This window comes from Pogoniulus pusillus, chromosome 18 (genome assembly GCF_015220805.1).
Source record: "Pogoniulus pusillus isolate bPogPus1 chromosome 18, bPogPus1.pri, whole genome shotgun sequence".
NCBI lineage: Eukaryota > Metazoa > Chordata > Aves > Piciformes > Lybiidae > Pogoniulus > Pogoniulus pusillus.
This window is the reverse complement of record NC_087281.1, coordinates 18,456,882-18,472,978: the sequence shown is the minus strand read 5'-3', so window position 1 is coordinate 18,472,978 and position 16,097 is coordinate 18,456,882. Positions and strand designations below refer to the sequence as shown.

Here is a 16,097-nt window from a genome sequence, read left to right as displayed (position 1 = left end):
AAAACCAATTTTGGCTAAAGTTCTATGCTGACTTTCATGCCTTTACAAGGTCACCAAAGTAGGACTTGCACATCAGGGAAGTACCTGGTTTTTTGATTGTAAATGGATGTCAGGTTTTGAGAAATTAAATGGGATTAATTCCACCTCTGCTTGAAAAAGGGTGATGAATTAGAATATGTGATTGATACCTAAGCTTCTGGTAAACTCCCTCCCCCCCTATCTTCGTTTCTTTTAAACATGTTTTTTAATTTCATAAAGATAATAATTTTCATTGTCTTAGATTTGATGGAGCTCTCCAACAAGTCTGCAACAGTGGTGGGGAGTGGAGGTGAGCAGGAAAAGATTTGAGGTTTACATTTCACAGAACTGCAGAGATTGTGAAGGTGTTTCACAGTTCTAAATGAAAATTGATTTTACCATCTGTTATTACACATAGATGTGATGCTAAGGGAGATGGTTTAGTTGGACTCAATGATCTTAAAGATGTTTTCCAGCCTAAACAATTCTATGGTCACTTTCTGGTCAGATTCTGGGTAACTCATACACATACCTCAATCTGTTAGTAAGCTCAGCAACACGTGAATCAGAGGCATCCAGCAACAGCATCAAATCTCATTGATATCTTTGTATTGCTGTGTCTCTATTACAGCTTGGAAGAGTAGACAGTGTACCTTGCAATTAGGCAACAGAGCTGCCTTGAACTCAAGACCTGTTCCTGTGTGACTGTAAACCATAACCTTTAAAAGAAGCTCATAATTAATTAAAGCTGTGTCCTTGTTTTGGGGTCCCCAGCTTGTCATCAGATGCCACTGCTCAGGAAGGCCTAGAGTTGTACTTGCTTAGTAGAGGAAGTTGCACCAAAGAAGACAGACATTCTGTTTGTTCTAAGAACAAAATGAGGAAGATGTGACTGCAGCTACAACCATCTCCTTCAAACTGTTCCTCAGGTAAGAGACAGAAAGGAAATGCTATCTCTGTGTGTAGCCACATAGAGATAAATTCTCTAATATTTGTTACAAAACCATATCTGACCTAAAACTAAGGCTACAAGTGCTGTGAACAATCTTCTTACACTGCCTTTAAAGTTAAAAAATCAACCCAACATTTGCTACTGATAAAAGTGCATTGCTTGGATGTGCAGTTTGTATGTTAAATATATTTCAATCCATACCTATATGGTTACTTTTCTTCACTCAGTGCTGTTTCTTATTAAAAACAGATTTTCTTATGAACATGATACATGATTTAAGCTTTCCCATGGTATTCCCATTCTAGAACTCAATAACCTTTCTGTGTTTTAGTTTGAAACACAGTAAATGTCATCTTGCTTCCAGTTAAAAGGTCCCTTCATGTGTCAACATTAGCTGTATAGATAACATGGTTAGAAATCCCCCCACAATTACGCCTGTCTGCAAAAGACTTCCTGCAAAACATCTTTATGGTGTAAATATAACTTGTAACAGAGATAATGCTGGCTACAAATTATTAAAGTTAAAAGGCCTGGATATTTAAACAAATCTGATGAAAATGAATATATGAAAATACACATCTTAAAATCCAGCACAAGTCTGAGAGGTTTACTAAAATGGCAGAAGACTTACCTTCTGAAAAATTGTCATGGATCTTGTTTCTTATTTACTTTGTACTTCAGCAATGCTTATAGGAAGACTTCCTAAAGATTTCCTCCACCTGTAATCTGAACACTCAGCTCCAGCTTGACAAACGGAATTGCAGTAACATCTGGCTTTTTGCCTGAAATTAATTGGAGAAGTGTATTACAGGCTGTGCTCTTATCATGAACTGCCAAGAAACATTTAGATAATACTTCTTTACAAGAGAGGAGGGGGAAAAAAAAGAAGATTTTTCTTTTTCTTTCCAGAGAAATGCATCTACTAGATAACACTGTCAAGCACATAACAATTAAGAGCTGATTGATGAATGTTAGAGGAAAAAAAGTTATGCTGTCTAGCTTTTCTCTTTGAAAATGCAATGCCAAATGCAGAGAGAAGCAATTAAATTTTCCTAGAAATTCCAGAGTCAAGAAGTTGGTTGATAACTTAAGTTCCAGTTGTGAGACTTTGCCTAGCTGTCTTCTTTGAGCACTGAAAGTCAGGCATAGTTTATCCTCTTCTTAGAGATCACTGGCAGAAAGTAACGTTTGTGCAGGGCTGTGAAACTGCACCTGTGCTTCTTTACCATTCCTCCTGGTGTTACAACAGGTGTCCAAGTGCCTGTATTAGTGCTGTGTTAAGGCTGTCGGCAAAAGATCTACATGAATACTTCACCACAGGCTGTGCTAAGACTCTGCAGGGAGTTGCAAAATGCTAAGGACTTAAGAATACAGGAAAAAGGAAAAGAAAAAGCTGCCTGGAGAGCATGAGTTGAAAGTATCTGTTCTGCTAGTGGCTGTAACAACTCACATGCTGCACAGATATTAGGGTACCCTATTTTATACCCTTAAGTGAGCACACATGACTTTTACATTTGAATAAAGGCAGCTGCCTGTTGTGGCAGGGAGCAAGAACAGGGCAAAAGATAAAATAGCTGAAATATCAAGAAGATGGAAATGAACATAAGCACGTAAGGGAGAAACTATAAGAGAGGACAAAAAGAGAGTAGGTAGAAAGAATATGGTACAAACATTATCCCTCCCCTTTTTATTTCTTGTATCACATTACATGGAAGGAAACATCTGGAGTAGCACACATTCAGTGGGGCTTCTCCCCAGCTCTGGACCAGCCATGTGTTTGTTGTGGCTGGTAGGAAATCGGGGCTCAGCCTGGCCAAAGGAGGTGCACAACGAGAGAGGTGCCTTAGCACACTGCTGTGAGGCTGCAGAGAACAACCACACTCAAGTAGGAGTGAATTGCCAAAAGGTTTCCCCTAAGATTGACAGTCCTGCCAGCAGAGCAGAAGGATTTTTTGCCTCCTCACTGGCATCATATCCTCTCTGCTCTGCCTGCGTGGTGACACACAAAACTATGAGGATTGGCACTGAATTCTTCTGGACCTATTTTTGGCAGAGCAGATGTCATTTCGTCTGACTAGCACAGTAGCTTTATAATCCCATCTTTTAGCACTGGCACTGATAAGCATTTCTCCCCACACATACAGTCTTTTAAATCATCACTGCAGAATTTACCTTAGGCTGCTCTGGCTCCACTGGGCTGATACATATGTGCTCTCATACACAATACATCTAGTGCACAGCTTATAATCTAATTCTTCTCACTGAAATATCTGAGCTAGTCTCAAACTAGCACAGGCATGAGCAGAAGGTGGGAGGCAGCCCCTGCCTGCTTGCTGAGACTGGGGCATAGGCAGTCAGTGTGGGGAGCTGCACAGGGTGGAAATGAAAGTCATTACAGGGGACTCTGGATCACTCAGTAATGTGGCTGCAAAGGTAGAACTTGCCTCTCAGACACAGAGAGTTGGCAATATGCTGTAGGAGCACGCAGTAAGATGAATGTATTTGCTCAGTGGAAAACAGTGAGATGGTACTTACCCTTTTTGATTCACTCCAAGATGTTCTGCCTTTGAATAAAACAGCAGAAAAACATTTTTAAGTAATTATCACAGAATCTTAGAATCAACCAGGTTGGAAGAGACCTCCAAGATCATCCAGTCCAACCTAGCACCCAGCCCTGTCCCATCAATTAGACCATGGCACTAAGTGCCTCATCTAGTCTTTTTTTGAACACCTCCAATTCTGTTATAGGTTTACTTTTTCCTTGTGACATGTAACATTCAGTTATGTGCCAAGAATCACAATCAAGAAATGCTTTCTTGGTTTTTGCTTGTCTGATAAGTAGAATTTAGGAGTAAATACCATTTACCATGATACCATCCAACTACCATCACATACACTTTTATTTTAACTGAATGTTGTGTGTCATGTACATATACATCATAGATCCATAGATGTAGATACTCATATACATTCAATGTAAAAGACTACAAGAAAACCTAACAGAACACATTTAATGTGTTTTAGCAATAAAAGGTGGTTTTTTAAATGGAGATATCTACTATATGTATTTTCACACCATATATATATGCTGAATTTTTTGTTTGTTTCTTTTTTTTTTTTGTTTAGCTAGGCTGCTTCTGCATTCAGTCTGGGGACTGGACAGCTGTTGTTCTTCCTGCAGTTGTAAGGATATCTTGAAGAGTGACACCCTCTGCGTGCCATTGCACTCTCAAATGATCTTGTAGCGCCACCTACTAGTTGCTGATGAGGTTTGCAGAGAACTAGTTCTCTTAAGTTATCCGGAATTAGTGCATTAGGGATTCATTTGGTTTCTAGAGAGGGAGAGGGATTGTGTTCTTCCTCCATCCTCTCTCCCCCAGGAATATGTTATTTCAGCGTCGTTTGTTTATAGAATATATCCAAGTTTAACTATTTTATTCCAAATTTAAAAGGTATACAAAACATTTTTATCTGAATACCACAAAAAGGCACCAAACTTCTAACAAGCAATTAAGAAGTAATGCTTGAGAAAAACAGTTATTGCAGAAGTAATTAACTAGAGGAAAAAGAATTTGCCTCTATAATTGACAAGATCTCATGGAAATTAGAGCAAGAAGTAGATTATGCTGCAGTCCAGGAGTGTAAATATGCATGTGAGAGCCTGAAGCAGTAAGAGTGCACTGGGGCTCCTCCTGCAGTTAACAGACACCTTTCAGTTCATAACCGGATTGCAGAGCAATAACAGTATGGTCAGCTTCAATGCAGGTAGAATATCACCATAAAGATACCTTGCATGGCTGCTTTCTGATTCTGAAAATCATGGCTCAGCTTCTCACAGTTGCATGGGAAGTTTTCCTCTCTTTCCACAGACCTATATCTCAAGTGCTTATGTGGTGATGTAAATTTTCATCTAACAAAATCAAAGCCTGTGATGGTTTAGGAGTTACCTGCTCCCCAGCTCTAATGAAATCACCCAGACTAGACTCAGCCAGCTTGAAGTTAAGGAATGAAGCCTTATATTTACAGTTTAGCACAGTATACAAGCAGGCATCTACAATATATACAGCTATAGACAGAAATATACAAGTTAAAGGTAATACAGAAACACAATACACTCCCAGAAACCAGTCCCCAGAAGGGGTTCCCAACCACCCTTCCACCTTCTTTCCACTCTTCTACCTTATCCCAGAGTATGCCTTATGTGCCAGGTGAGTTTGGAGGATTGGCAAGGGGGGGGGGAGGTTAGATGCAGAAGGATTAGTTACACCAGAAGCAGCCTCAAACTAGCACAAAGCCAATCCAAACAAAAGTAAAGATGGTTCTAGCACTTACAGCTGCAGAACATAATTTTAAAACACAAATATCAAAAGCTTACACATCCAAATATTAATTAAATAACCCCTTCTACATTTTGTCTTTAAATATAAATATGTAAATAAATAAACATCTTTTATTCTGGGAGTATTAATGCATGACTTTTCCATGTGTAGTGTGGAAACCAATTTAACATCCCGGATCAAAAAACACCTTCCATGCACAGAATGTGTCTCTTTGTGCCTTTCCCAAAGAAGTGGTTTTGTCTATATATTGCCCCCTGGGTGAGCTCTATAATAGCACATAATAGGTTGAAACAGTGATGCATGATATTAGCACAAATTCAGGTTAATATTTTGTAACCAGGGTTTTCAGTCCCATCTGATCTTTAGATTTTTCCTTGAGAGTTGAATTCTTGGAAGGTGAGGATGAGAATGTGTCTAAGGTTTGTTTCTCCTGCTTATTAGTATATTCAACAAGTTTCGGTTCTTTTAAGCAAACAACATAAAGACATCCTTAAAAATGCTTTCAGGATCACCTGTTATGTTAGAGTATCTTCGTGTTTTGTGTAAAAACACACAGGAATCAGTGGATGGCACTGTTGGCTTGCAAGTGGAGAACCTTCTCATAAAATCTGCACAGATTTTAGGATTGGCTGTGTATTGATTTATGTTTGCCCAGCACCTTGCAGAATTTACTGCATTTAAGCAAATCTACCTACAGTCTATTTCTATGCTGAAACTATCAAAACTGCCAGTAATTTAATTCTGCCATTCTGCAGCAAATATGCAATAGAAACTGGATACATATATTAGCCTGAAAAAAAACTATCCCTACATTCATTGCAAGGAACATAGTTGATCTTGAAATGCTGACATATGTCTGATTTAACTCTTCAGACTATAAGCACACAGAATGAAGATTTGGTTTACTGAAATCTTGTACAAATGACACATTTGAAAAATCTATATTGTACTTTAGAGACTTATTCAATCATTCAGGCTCTGGTGACTTTATTTCTGAGAGTTCTTGAATATTCTGAGCATCTTTAAAACAAAGGATTTGGAAAGGATGTTGCTGGAAGCATGCTGGGGTCAGATATGCAGAGAGATAATGCAAATCCAATGAGAAGACAATTGTCTTCACTGGAGCACAGCATGGAGAGCTTTTTTAATTCTTGGTGGCATTTGTTCTGCACTGCAGCTCAAGTACTACATGCAGTAGGGAGGGAGGATCCTGCAATTGTTTCTTCTTCAGATCATATACTTGGCAGAAGGCAAGGAACTGCCATGCACATTTACTGTAAGTAGGCAGACTGAGGCTCGTATCTTTCACAGTGGAGTTAATTCGATTAAGAATCAGTATACTTTAAGATCATATCTACATTTTGAACATAAGACAAATCCTAGTCTTGATGGCAAACTTTATTGACTCTGCACTGTGTTATAGTCTTGCAAGCTCTGTAAGCTTGCTCAAAGGACAAAGATGAAGACTCTCATCTCTGTGTGATGGGTGGATGGACCAAACTTACAGTGTTCTGAATTATGTTGTGCCTATTCTGTGAGTATCACAGCATGATCTGCAATCAAATCAGACAAGAGATCCCCTCCTGGATGAGACCTTGTGTAAGTTTGCTCATCTTGGCACTAATCTGCAGGTGTCCTACCCTGATATATATGTGAGGCTATGTGGAAGTAAATCAGGAACTCTGGAAGATATTAGCGTGCTGCCTGCATTATGATTCTGGGTATAAGAGAAACACAACCTGAGGGCCTGAGGCAGTATGTGCTAAACAGACTAGAAAGATTCTCACTGAATTCGATGGGATGACTTTGTCTTCAGTCCTAAATTCCAGCAGGAATGGAAAGGGAACCAAATACAAAGGGAACAATCTTTCCTTTCCTTTCTTTCTTCCCCCTTTTCCTCTTTCCTATTAAGATTTCTGCAAAGACATTCACGTTGTTTCATTTTATTGAAACTGACATTTAAAAAACATTTGCTCTTTTGAGCAAAAATACATTTCTTTTTAAAACTGGCTGCTGTTAACTCTAATATAATATCCAAGGTCTTAAAAAGTGGAATGCAGACAGGCATCACAGAAAGGTGGGGAGTTTGTTTGTTTCCTTATTTCATTCACTTTGCCTGGCTCAGGAGATCACTTTGCTTCCCTTGGATTAAAAAAAAATCATGTCAGTTAAAATACCTCCTAAGGGACTTCGGTTTTGTGACTCAGAGGTCTTAAAGCAAATTTTTATCCTGACAGATAGTGTATTTCTGGCATGTCTGTTGCATCTCCACACTTGTTTTCCAGGCACCCACCGTTGTCATGGCTACAGTATCTATAGTCTGAAAAATTGTACTAAATAAATAGAAACTCCTCTTTCAGAGTAAAGGAAAATTGCATTTGTTCTGTGTATGGGAGAAGTAGTTTCCTGCACCAGACATATTTTAATATTAAAAACAGTTTTAAATTAACAAGATTTTGTTTAAAGTCCAGTTTTATTCCCACAAATTTGAAGCTGGAATATACTGAGTGTCTAGACAACAATCAAGCTTGTGGCTGGACACTGCTGGCATAATAAGTAGCACTGAAACCCTGAAATACATTAGGATTCAGTGTCTCTCCTCATTACCTTATGAAAGGAAATCTCCCCCAGAAATTTGTTACTTTTTTATGCAGAAGGGGCTGAGAAGTCTTACTCTATGAAGATCAAATATTTCAAGATGCAGGTGGCAAAAGATTTCTTCAATGCAAGTAACACAGATAGTGGGGACAGAGTCTATGGTGTAGCTCCATTATACATGGAGAGAGTCAGCTTCAGGAATACAATTAAAATGGTGTGTTTCTAAATGTAACCTTGAACTAATCATGCTAACAAGATGATTTTACTTTGAGCCAACTCTTCTAGCCTCAGGCATTGAAAATAAATAGCAGAGCGTTTTAATTGTCTCACTATTGAGTTCTATAAAGCTAGTACAGCTATAGATTGACAAGAATATTTTTATCCAAGTTTTAGTAAAGCATTGTGCTTACTCACACAAGGCAGGCAGTCCCCACCACCTCACTTACGGCTATCAGGAAGCTTTTGTGAAACTCAGCATGCTTTCCTTTTCATGTCATCCTTTCCTTATAGCTGCTTACTGAGGTCTTTACTTGATTCCCACAGCCAAATTCTCATGCCAGCTGTGTTGTCAGTGAACAGATTCCTTCACTGTGGTGCACAGGCATCGCTACAAGTAGGGTGTACAGACTGAACAGCTTGCTTTCACTTGTTACCATTCTTCCCCAAAATGTTCAGAGGAAGCCTGATTACACTACTGTGTGGCAGTGTTCTGTAAGGTCAGACTTTGGCTGCCATGGTGCTTGTGTATTTCTCCCTTTCTGGAAAGCAATAGCTCCTCTGCCTGGTCACGCATAAACACTGCTGCTCTGGATATTGTCATACATGTCTGGCTGAAAGATTTCATTTCTTTTTGGCAATAGCAAACCGACTTGCAAATACAATTTAGTAGAGTTTTAATCAGTGCCACCAGACTGCTCCCAGAGCAGCTCCCAGACATCTGCCATACATTTCACACATCTGATAGGACTTTTCCCAAGGCACATGCCATTTGTCAGGGAAGAAATGCAATGTTGCCTGTTAGCAAAACCTGTTCTCTTAATGCATGTGTAATGATGTGGCTAAAGCTTTGTGAGTAGGAGTGCCTAGCCTTAACGGACACAAAAGTGCATTAAATTATACCACAAGCTTTTGAGTCACTCTGCACACAAAAAAATGTTTGTGTATATATATATGTACACACACAAATATATTTTTTTTTCCAAATATGATTAAAAATTGAATCAGATTTCCTATTTTTTACTTTGCAGCTCACTGTTTATCAGAGGAAGAAAAAAATAAAAACCCAGAAAAATCACTGTCGTGGTAAAATTAACACTGAGAAGCCCAAAAAATATGTTATAAAGCTGAAAAGAAACATCTACAGAGAGGATGGAGTTGTTAAAAGTGGTGTGTAAGCTCAGGGGAAAACTACATTATCTACCTGATAGCCTTTCTGAGCTCAATATTATTGACTACTTCCAACCAATGGGTGATTTTTTTTGTGTTCTGGACAAATTAGAAGTTCTTGCCTTCTGGTATAAGCAAGAGTGCAAGATCCAGAGCTTTTAAAAAGCAGTTTTTCACCTTCCCTGTGATGACCAATCTGTATTCTCCTTTGCTTGGCTTTTTTATTTTTTCAAAGAAGTTTAAAGCCTTGACTTCTTCATCGTTGCTATGCAGCATTTCTGCAGGCTGTTGGAAAGCTGCCCACACTGTCTCCCAAGCTCAGAAACTTAGGACATTGAGCACTGCCTTCTCTAGTATTTCTTCAGAACTATATATTTCAATTTCCTCTACCTTTCTGGGGTTTTCCTATATTCACATGATACAGAGTACTTTGTACAGAGAGCTGCCCTCCTGTTCGGTGATTTTGATAGCAAAACACCACTATATATCTTACTAGGGAAATCTCCTCATCCCTGCACATTTGTCCCCAACAAGGGCTGCAGTCTCCCATTTCTTCTTTCACAAAACATCTGTTATGCAGCCCCAAAGAGCTGCAGTGTATGCATCACTATGTTCCCACTAACCTGGTGTGCATAACTGCATCTGCCTCCTTGATTCAGGATTCTGTACAAGCTGCTTCACTTCTGTGAGACGTCATGTATCAAACTGGAACTGTCTTTGAAACTACATTAGCCCTGTGCCACCTCCCACATAGCTACTGTGTCAGCAATTGACTGATCTGTATGTTTACAAGATTAAAGGATTTGGTTTCTCTCACTCGGTCAGTTTACTCTGTTGTAATTAGCCTTATCCTCTTCTTGCATTTGGTCTCACACCAAAGCCCAGATCTCAGTATCACCCAAACTTTGGAACTGATCAGATTTCTATCCTACTGATGTACATAAAAATGCAGTATTGTGGTGGTTTGGCCCTGGCTGGGAGCCGTATGCCCACCAAAGCTGCTCTATCACTCCCCTTCTTAAATGAACAGGGGATAGGAGAAAATAGAACAAAACCCAGCAATAAGATAGGAGCAATTTAATAACAATAAGCACAAGCAAAAGCTACAAGTGGAAAGCAAAAGTGAAGAGCTTCCCATAAGCAGACGGTTGGTCAGTCTCGGGAAGCAAGGCTCTATGCATAATGGCTGCTCTGAAGGACAGACACCATTGAAGAATATCCCCACACTTCCTTCTTTCACTTAGTTCTTATATCTCAGCTGATGTCATATGGCATGGACTACCCCCTTGGCCAGTATGAGTCAGCTGGCCTGCCTGTGTTCCCTCCCAAGACCATGCCCACCCCCTTAGTGCATTCTTGGAGTGGGGAAATGTTGGAAAAGCAGTCTGGATGTTTGTTCAGCAGCAGCCAAAACACTGATGTGTTATCAGCTACAGCACTGCAAAACACAGCCCTAGAAAGATGCTTTAAGAAGAATTAACTTCAGCTCTGCCAAACCAAATACAATTATGTAAACTCGTAGAACCTCTGTGTTCTACTTGCTTATATACAAAACACTTTAAAATGGTAATTCATGCTTGAAAGTAAGAGCTGTTCATAACACAAAGGATGATGAATGTGGCAGGTGAGATTACAGAGAAACTTCTGTTAAGCACTACAGCAGGGCAGCAAACAGCCCAGTCCTAGCAAACCCAAGATGCATATACACTTCAAACCTGTCACTGAATACTTGGCAAAGGAAGTCATTTTAAAATGGAGCTCTTTACAGGTATTCTAGAGAGGAAATATCCTTAACATACAGCAATTTATGGCATTACCATTTAACCTCACCAGTAAAATGAATGTTGAGAATGTATTAGAAATAAGGAAAAATGTATTTTTTTAAGAAATACATTGGCAGTTTTTCCTAATGTTAGAGGTCATGTAGACTGTTACTTCTAATAGTTTTATATTGAATAGTTCAAGTAGGTAGTTTATTTTCCTCATAAGGTTTGTGTGTAGCTTGAGAATATATAGATTATCACAGTATCACAGTATCACCAAGGTTGGAAGAGGCCTCACAGATCATCAAGTCCAACCCTTTACCACAGAGCTCAAGGCTATTATGACACAGAAAAATATATACATCCAATATAGAAATTAAGTGTTTATATGTTAGGTTATGCAGATAAATTACTTCAGCAGCAGTTATCTGCGTCTCATGGTATGGTGAGAATGAAAAAGGGTCTGCAATATGTTACATTAGACTTTCATAAGAAGACACACATTATTCTCAGAGTTGGGAAATACAGAATCATAGAATAAACCAGATTGGAAAAGACCTCTAGGATCACCGAGTCCAAACTATCACCTAACCCTTCTAATTAACTAAACCATGGCACTGCCTCATCCAACCTCCTTTTAAATGACTCCAGGGATGGTGACTCCACCAGCTCCCCAGGCAGCCCATTCCAATGGGCAATCACTCTTTCTGTGAAGAACTTCTTCCTAATGTCCAGCCTAAACCTGTCCTGGCACAGCTTGAGACTGTGTCCTCTTGTTCCGCCAAAGCACTTACTGTGCTCTCGTTGGATAATCCTTGACTGTGGTATTGTACATGCCCCAGAAGATAAACAACACCAACAAGTTACTTACCAGTAATAATCCTTCTGGAGCACGAAGAACTGCGACTGTTGTGCTGCACTCAGTATCACAGTATTATTAGGATTGGAAGAGACCTCACAGATCATCAAGTCCAACCCTTTGCCACAGAGCTCAAGGCCAGACCATGGCACCAAGTGCCACGTCCAATCCTGCCTTGAACAGCTCCAGGGACGGCGACTCCACCACCTCCCCGGGCAGCCCATTCCAGTGTCCAATGACTCTCTCAGTGAAGAACTTTCTCCTCACCTCCAGCCTAAATCTCCCCTGGCACAGCCTGAGGCTGTGTCCTCTTGTTCTGGTGCTGGCCACCTGAGAGAAGAGAGCAACCTCCTCCTGGCTACAACCTCCCCTCAGGTAGTTGTAGACAGCAATAAGGTCACCCCTGAGCCTCCTCTTCTCCAGGCTAACCAATCCCAGCTCCCTCAACCTCTCCTCGTTGGGCTGTGCTCAAGCTCGTCCAAGTTTCAAGCCACAAGCTGCCCAGGGCAAGCGGACAGAAAACGTGTTTTACCCCTGACCAAGGAGTAAAATAATGAATGCTCCACACCAATTGCATGTTTAAATGGAAAATCTGTTTGCAACTACACAATAAGTATTCCGGTAAAAAGCTCAGTTCTTCATCTGGCCCCACCAGGCCAAAAACCACCTACAGGCCCCTCAGCCTCAGCAGGCCCAACTGCCCCTTCCCCTCTCCGCACCAGAGGCCTACCAGGCTTCTACGGCCTTGTGGCATTGCATTGTGCCTGCCAGCCAAGGCCAACAGAAAGCCATGGCCCCCACAGACCATAACGACAAGGCACGTGCTCTTCCTGAGGAGATTAGCTGTGTGCTCACTTAGAGATACGCAGGAAATCACAGAGCCACAGAACTGAACAGGCTGGAAGAGACCTTCGGGATCATTCGGTCCAACCTATCACCTAACACCTTCTAACTAACTAAGTCATGGCTGTAATGCCTCCTCCAGGCTCATTTTAATCACTCCCAGGGACAGTGACTCCATCACCTCCCCAAGCAGCCCATTCCAATGCCAATGTGAAGAATTTCTTCCTAATGTACAGCCTAAACCTGACCTGTTGCAGCTTGAGGCTGTCTCTTCTTGTTCCGTCACTACAGCCTCCCTTCAGGCAGTTGTAGACAGCAGTGAGCTCTGCCCTGAGCCTCCTCTGATGCAGGCTGCACACCCCCAGCTCCCTCAGCCGCTCCTCACAGCGCTGTGCTCCAGCTCCCCCACCAGCCTTGCTGCTTTTTCTGGACACGTTCAAGCATCTCAACATCTTTTTAAATCGAGGAGCCCAGGACTGGACACAGAACTCCAAGTGTGGCCTAACCAGTTGTCATGGAGAGTAGCAAAAGCCCTTAGCAGGCCTCCCTGTTGTGAAAGTTCCGTGACACCAGTGCCAAGTGCAGGGGCAGAACGACTTCCCTGGTCCTGCTGACCACACTATTCTTGATACAGGCTAGGATGCCATTGGCCTTCTTGGCCACCTGGGCTGACTCACATTCAGTCACCTGTCAAACAATAACCCCTGGTCCCTCTCTGCCTGGCTGCTCTCCAGCCACTCTGTCCCCAGCCTGCTTGTTGTGGCCGAAGTGCAGAAACCGGGCACTTGGCCTTGCTAAAGCTCACTGGCATTAGACTGTGCCCGCCACCCAGCCTGCCCAGCTTCCTCTGCAGAGCCCTTCTATCCTTGAACAGATCGACTCATGCCCCCAACTTGGTGTCATCTGCAAACTTACTGGTGGTAGACTCAATTCCCTCATCCACATCATCTATAAAGATATTGAACAGGTCTGGGCCCAGCACTGACCCCTGGGGCACACCACTAGTGACTGGCCACCAATTGGATGTGGCACCATTCACCACCACTCTCCGGGCCCAGCCATCCAGTCACTTCTTAACCCAGCACAGAGTGCCCCTGTGCAAGCCAATGGATGCCAGCTTTGCTAGGAGCTTGCTACAGCAGACAGTGTCAAAGGCTTTGCTGAAGACCAGATAGACTACATCCACAGCCTTCCCCAGATGGGCAACCTGATCATAAAATTAGATCAGGTTGGTCAGGCAGGACCTGCCCCTCCTAATTCCATGCTGGCTAGGTCTGATCCCTTGGCCATCCTGTAGGTGCCCTGTGATTGCACTCAGGATGATCTGTTCTGTAATCTTGCCTGACACTGAGGTCAGGCTGACAGGTCTGTAATTTCCCAGGTCCTTCTTCCAGCCCTTCTTGTGGATGGGCATCACACTGGCAGGCTTCCAGCCATCTGGGACCTCTCCAGTGAGCCAGGACTGCTGATAAATGGTGGAGAGCAGCTTGGTGAGCTCATCTGCCAGCTCTCTCATCACCCTAGGATGGATCCCATCTGGTCCCATAGATTTGTGAGGCTCCAAGAGGCTCAACAGGTTCCTATCTGCTTCCTCCTGGAATACAGAGGAGCTGTTCTGCTCCCTGACCCCATCTACCAGCTCAGGAGGCCAGCTGTCCTGAAGACAACCTGTCTTACAGATTGACAATTCACAATCTAGCACTTACAGTGAAAAAGTTAAAAGTACTGTTTCCATGGTGTCTGCAGCCTCTTAGTGTTACAGACAGGAGAAGCAAGACACAAATATTTCATTTCTAAAACCTGTTGATAAAAGAAGAAATCCAAGAGGCTCTTGCCACCAAAAGATATCTGCTGTATCAGAGCCACAAGTCTGTGCATTTAAGTGATAGTTCAAATCCTTGCTGAAGCATCTACAAGAAAGTGGGTAAAGATGTGAAGGAACAGACTGAGTACTATGCCTTAAGATTTTGTTTGAGCAGCATTAGGAGTTGCATTACTTTTACTTTGACCCCTGACTGAATGGAAGTGACAGAAAAATTGCCAGGAAACATTTTCAATAAGCCAACAATTTCCTGTGCTTTCTCACTGACTTACTACTTTACAGCAGAATATGCAGCTTCAGAGGAGATACAAACAACTCACACAGGCCTACACCTAGTTGGACTAAGCAGCATACTGAAAATCATCTGAAGGACTTTATCAGCTGGCTGAGAGAAAAGCTGAAAAAAACAGCATATAGAGATTTGCACAATGAAGCAGAAGTAGACTTTCATTTTAAAAGCCTCACCAGGAGATGGCTGAAGAAAAGAATTAGTACTTTTACATTTTCCTCTTGTATCAGGCAGATGGATTTAGCTGTCAAAGTGGCAGACATTGCTCTGGTTATGCCATGGGGGGAGATTATTGTTTTATTTAATAAAACCTCAGCACAGAGCCCATTGCATTAAGGATGTTCAGAGAAAGAGCAATGAATAAGTTTTAAGAAATTGTAGTAGGGCTTCTGAACTGGAGCTGGACCATATGGTTCTCAGGTGCAGGTGTAAGGAGTTTGCTCCAGTCCCAGGTCTGAGTTACTTTAAAATTGTTTTGAAACATCTTTAAAACTTTAATTCAGGATTTTCATGTATGAGTACAACCATTTTGGCCCTATTTGAAGCACCTGATGCAGCACCAATGATTTACACAACATGAGGCTGGCATCCCATCCCGCTTTCCAGGCACACAAACTGCTGTGAGCATCTCCCAGACTCACCAGAAATGGCATCACCAGCAGCCTCCAGATCTCAGAATGCTTCTGTAACCTCTGTCAATCTACTTCCTTCCCTTCCTCCTCTTTTCTTTCCCTTCTCCCTCCCTTCCCTTCTCACCTCCCACTTTCTCTCCTTGTATCTCTTCTTATATCAGTTTAAAAGGCATTCTTAATCTGGCTGGGGAGTTACTGCTTTGAGGTGATGGAATAATAATAATATGAATTATTGTTATTAATATTAACATCAACAGCCAGGCAAAATATTAATAAGCTATGAAAATTACTTACTAATATTAAATCTTGCAAAAAGCTTATTAATAAGGTCAGAATGCACAGCTGTGAGTATTTACACGGGGAACTGGTGATTTAAACAGTTAAGCAAAACCAGAAACACAAACATTAACTTGCACCATGAAAAGAGACTGTTGTGGTGCAGTATGCTGCTTGCCCTCCAAGGGGACATGAGAGGTTCCTTTCTGCCAAGGCAGAAGGCACAAGAACCAAAAGCAAAAGCTTTCAAGAGGCTTTTTAGAATATTCACTCACAAAACAGTATCTCCGGATTTCTGGGGCTGCATTACAGTTCCAGA

General features: G+C 41.6%; 1 protein-coding gene and 1 long non-coding RNA gene across 5 annotated transcripts in view; one reads left to right on the top strand and one right to left on the bottom strand.

Moving 5' to 3' along the window:
• FMN2 (formin 2) overlaps positions 1-3,540 on the bottom strand; it is a 157,822-nt gene extending 154,282 nt beyond the window's left edge. For all 4 annotated transcript variants that reach the window (XM_064158612.1, XM_064158616.1, XM_064158614.1 and 1 more), the window contains exons 1-2: positions 3,506-3,540; positions 1,602-1,752 (exon numbers count right to left, since the gene is read on the bottom strand). The gene's annotated coding sequence lies outside the window, so the exon portion shown is untranslated. The remainder of the gene's footprint in view (positions 1-1,601; positions 1,753-3,505) is intronic.
• LOC135183523 (uncharacterized) lies at positions 281-4,160 on the top strand. Its single transcript, XR_010305586.1, has 3 exons — positions 281-328; positions 793-947; positions 4,097-4,160. It is a non-coding gene; the product is annotated as an uncharacterized LOC135183523 (long non-coding RNA).
• Positions 4,161-16,097: the final 11,937 nt, after the last annotated feature.